This window comes from Argentina silus, assembly GCF_951799395.1.
Source record: "Argentina silus genome assembly, chromosome: 6".
Taxonomy (NCBI): Eukaryota; Metazoa; Chordata; class Actinopteri; order Argentiniformes; family Argentinidae; genus Argentina; species Argentina silus.
Window position 1 is genome coordinate 3,161,502 of NC_139660.1, and position 5,000 is coordinate 3,166,501.

Consider the following 5,000-nt stretch of genomic DNA (forward strand, 5'->3'; position numbering starts at 1 on the left):
GGCCTACATCTACTCCTGTAACCTGCTGGTAGGGGCATCAGAGCAACTAAGACTGTGGCCTACATCTACCCCTGTAACCTGCTGGTAGGGGCATCAGAGCTCTCCATCAACACGCAGAGGGAGGTGAAGAACATCTGCAATGATAGGCTAATTAGAATAATGCTAAGTTCCTGTGACTCATGCTCGACCTATCAGAGTGCTACTGTGGTTTCGCACTTATTCAATGAGATCGCATAGACTTAGTTAGCACCACAGTATGCAACTCTAACTACTAACCACGTACACACACAAACACATTATCGGCTCAATTTTCAGCAGACGCAAAGCAGATGTAAACAGTTCTACCCTTGAATGTACAACTCATTTTCAGACACATCCTCTAGCGTAAAAAAAGGTTTTTAAATGTTCAAATATAGCCCTGCCTGTCAAATGTCCATAGCTGTAAAGTCAGGCTCCTGTGTGACACTGTTGTGTCATACCTCAGATGAAGTGAAGAGTTGGGGAATTCCCTGTCTGTTTATAGATATCATATTCTTGGCAATGACATTGAAAATACTTCTTGGGAACGTTTAATAAGATCTTGTTTCGTCATATTCTCAAGGCTGGTCTTCAGACAGTCGATTTCTTGAACATGTCTGATGGCTCCTCTGCATGTATTGTTCTGTATGTCGGGCTACATCTTAACAGTCCTTCCTAAGACCTCTTCACCCCCACTACCCTCCCTGTACTAACCCTAACCCCAACCCTTGAGACCTCTTCACCCCTACTTCCCCCCTGTACTCTCCTGTTAATAAATAATAAATAATAAAAAATTGGCTTTGGGCATTACGACTGCCAACGGCCCCTGGTGTGAGCATTGACTACTTTGTCTTATGATGACTGTTGGACAGATGATTCACTTACTTAAACAAATGTATTTGTTGTAAGTCGCTTTAGATAAAGGCGTCTGCTAAGTGCCATAAATGTAAATGTAAAAAAAAAAAAAAAAAAGAGTTGCTACTCATTGTTTGGAATTGGAACCATAAGTAGGTAACCCACATAGAAAGAGCGGGAGCAGCCCCACGCAGAGAGCAGAGAGAGGCCAGAGTGCAGAGTGTCACACACACAGGCACTGCTGGCACCGTTATGTTTTCATCTCACCCTCACCGTGGTCACAGCTGCTTCAGCACAGAAGGAACTGGGTGCATCTCAATAGTCTGAGGTGGCTTCCTCTCCTCGTCTCCTCTGCTTAAGCATGCACTGATGTGACAGAACTGGGAACGCGATGCCTGGCGAGTTGGGCATTATCACCACCGCGTCACCACTTTCACGATGCTGCCTTCGTTCATCCAGCGTGTCAGTTCAGTGTTAGTGGATGAGAGGGAATGGGGAGAGGAAGCCACAGTCAGACTATTGAGATGAAGCCTGAGTTAAGACAAATGAAGAATACAGAGAAAAACAGAAGCAGAGCAGTGAGGGAAGTGTTGAAACGGGGTGGTTTCTGCCAAACTTCATGCACGACTTATCGACATGCTTGCTACGTCACTTCCTCACCTCACACATATATAAACGTCCTGTACTTAAAAATAGAGCTTCAGACATGATCAGTAGCCATCTCAAAGTCAAAGTCAAAGTCAAAGTGGCTTTAATGTCAATTCTTCACATGTCAAGACATACAAAGGAATCGAGAGGACGTTTCTCACTCTCCCACGGTGAGACAGATAAAGTGCCCAGGCACAACAGATAAGACAAGACATACTAAAAGTAAAACATTCAATAAAAATAATTTAAACAGTGCAAAAAGAACAGTCAGTAAAGACAGTAAATAGCAGCCAAATACTGTGTATTCTGTGTACAAATAATAGTGCATCTTGTTAAAGCACTTCAGTTCACACGACACACTTAGGCCCTGTTGACATGGCAATACATTCTGTGAAATGTATTCTTCCTGCCTGGAAGTGATGACTGATCTGACATGACTGCGGTGGAAGGCAGGGGCTTCAAGCTGTGCCACAAGAGAAACAAATCCCCAAACCTCCAGTATGCAAACAGCTATGGGGAAGACAAGGAGAAGTGGTTGGTGGCCGTCTTGGGGAAGCAGTCTACTGGTGTCCCTCCATTCGGTGGCCTCAGAAGCATTGTATCCTCACAGTGTGATGCACACAGTTTCTCAATGCTCACACAAACCACACTTAGGTCGGTTGGGGTATGAGTCTGGCTGGCACGTACACACGCACGCGGACACCGACCCACACACACACACACACACACACACACACACACACACACACACACACACACACACACACACACACACACACACACACACACACGCCCACACGCCCACTTTCCTGTCCCTCTCTACTGTCTCTATCCAATAAAAATATAAGAGTTGGACTGGGGGGGAAAAAAAACATTAAAAAAACACAACCTCTTCAGACCACAGTTCTGTCATGACTCACATGGAGTTCATTGTACTGTTGACCTCCTTGTCTGCTGTATGAGGCCTTTTTCACCATCAAAAGGACAGATCCACAGCACAGGGTCATCAAAGGACTGAGGCACTGTTGACTCATTTTATCATTTGAGCTAGATGGAAATAGTATGTATGAGTTGTATGTGTTATCACATTTGTCTTTATTTTCCTGTTTACCTCGAACTAAGTCATAACCGGAACCATATAAAACCAAATGTTGCCATTTCAGCCAAAGTTTTAATTGATATGATACAGTAGGCAGACATTGCTGATGTAAATGATGCTCTAACTCCCATTTTCTTCACCTTAATTCTGCACTTTGATTGACTGGCAATGTCCAAGCACTGTTGTGTGTTATATTGCTGTCAATGTGTCACACATCCTAATCACAACTAAGATGATGACACGATATCTATTTCGTGCTCTCAGTGGCTACAGGACATCCTGCAACACACATATATATACATTGTACAGTACTTGGCCGACTGCCGCCAAGTACTGTACAATGTTCACCAAGCAACAACTACTTGTTGGACTAAAATACATCTTCTGATATAGGCTGCGGAAATCCCCAAATGACTACCCTGAGAGAAAATGGTTGTTCCTGATATTTTCATTATATCTATTCTATCTAGAAATCAATTCAAGAAATCAAGTCAAGAAAAGCCTGTGAAGTCAAGAAAATGATTTCATCACCAACGAGATGCGAAAGCCCCATGAGTTGCTGACTTTAGACATGAGTTTCAGGATGCAGGGGGCTAAGTTCATGTTTGCTCCTCTGCAGATCCAAAATGAAAGTCCCTCTCCAATAGAAATCCAATTCAACGGTGCACACTCCCTTGTTCGTGTGTGTTAAGGCTTGTTCACAGATCTCGCCATTCATCTTTATGTGTGTTTCATATGTCTTCACCGCGGCACTGCCACCTATGATTTAATGTACTCAGGGGGACCGGAGGGAACTATCTCATTCCCAGAGGGTTTCTCTTCTCCTTTTATCCTCTTTCATCCCGTCTTTACTCATGTGTATCAACAGAAGTAAGAGATGTGAGCTCAGAGGCTGTGCATACTGATCAAACAACAAAAAAAACACCACAGAGATGTAAGATTGAGATAAGGGCTTTTCAGAGAAACAAAAAGGAAGAGATGCAATTCACTTTTCTCTTAGAGAAAATGGCCGCTTGTTTATTTGAGAGAGAGAGAGAGAGAGAGAGAGAGAGAGAGAGAGATAGAAACAGAGAGAGAGAGATAAACAGGTAAAGGAATAGAGAAAATTGCCACTTGGCCTCTTGTTTATTTGAGAGAGAAGAGAGAGAGAGAGAGAAGAGAGAGAGAGAAAAAGAGGCTGTTACAACATCAGATCAACATTTACCCGATCCGCCCTCACCACACTGCAACAAGCAGTTCCCTTCTTCATTACTCAGTGTGGGGAGAAGTTCTCTCTCTGTTTCTCTTTCTCTCTCTCTCTCTCTCTCCCTCTCTCTCCCCCCTCTACTTCTCTCTTTCTCTGCCTAGGTCTCTCAGGCAGCTGTCTGACCCTACAGAACGGGGTACTGAGAAGGCCCTGTTCCAGCAGTCACGTGACAATAGTAGGTCCCTGTCTGTGAGGGGTCTGCAGTCGTACTACAGTACATGGCTTTCACTGAACCAATCGTGCCAGATCCACCTGGAAGAAAAGAGGGGAGAAGACCTCTTCACCCCCCACTACCCCTCTGTACAGTTCCTCTACTGTTGATAAAAAAAAAAAAAATAATCATCATAATAATTTAAAAATCCTTCCTTTTTCTAGCATTGTGATTGCCCACCTGATCCGAGCATACATTTTTGCTTATGATGACTGATGTATAGATGATTCACTTACTTTAGACAAATGTACTTGTTGTAAGCGTCTGCTAAATGTCAAAAATGTAAATGTAAATGTAAACAAGTGATTGCGTGTTCTACGTGTATAAACAGCTTTCATCTTAATGGAAACTTGGATTGAAAAAATAAAAGAATTAGGTAAAATGAAAGTACAGTAATTAGTCAGCCTTCTCTTACTTCTGTATATATATATAGTACTGACTCTAACCTGCACCAGACCTTTATCTGTACTGTCTATAGACCAACTGCTGTATGACCTTTTATGGGGAGGAGTCAGAATTGGCGGGAAAGGTTCAGAATGTCTCATCAGTCCCTAAGGCAGTGAGAGTACAAAGTGAACTACCCACACATTCCGTAAAGAGGGGTTTCGGTACAAAAGAGAAGACCATTTTCATATACTGTATGATCAACATCAAACCATTAGAAAGAGGCACAGAAGGCCAACAGAGGTATTCTGCATATGTTGAATAATGGGCACATGCTCGATATTATTCCTTGATTCTGATGTAAATACAGGGCTCAACAATAACATCAGATTCATTTTGAACTGAGTGCTTTGGGCTTACTGCTTGTGTAAGACTGGAGAGGGGTAAACATACACTCACCGGCCACTTTATTAGGTACACCTGTTCAACTGCTCGGTAACGCAAATATCTAATCAGCCAATCACATGGCAGCAACTCAA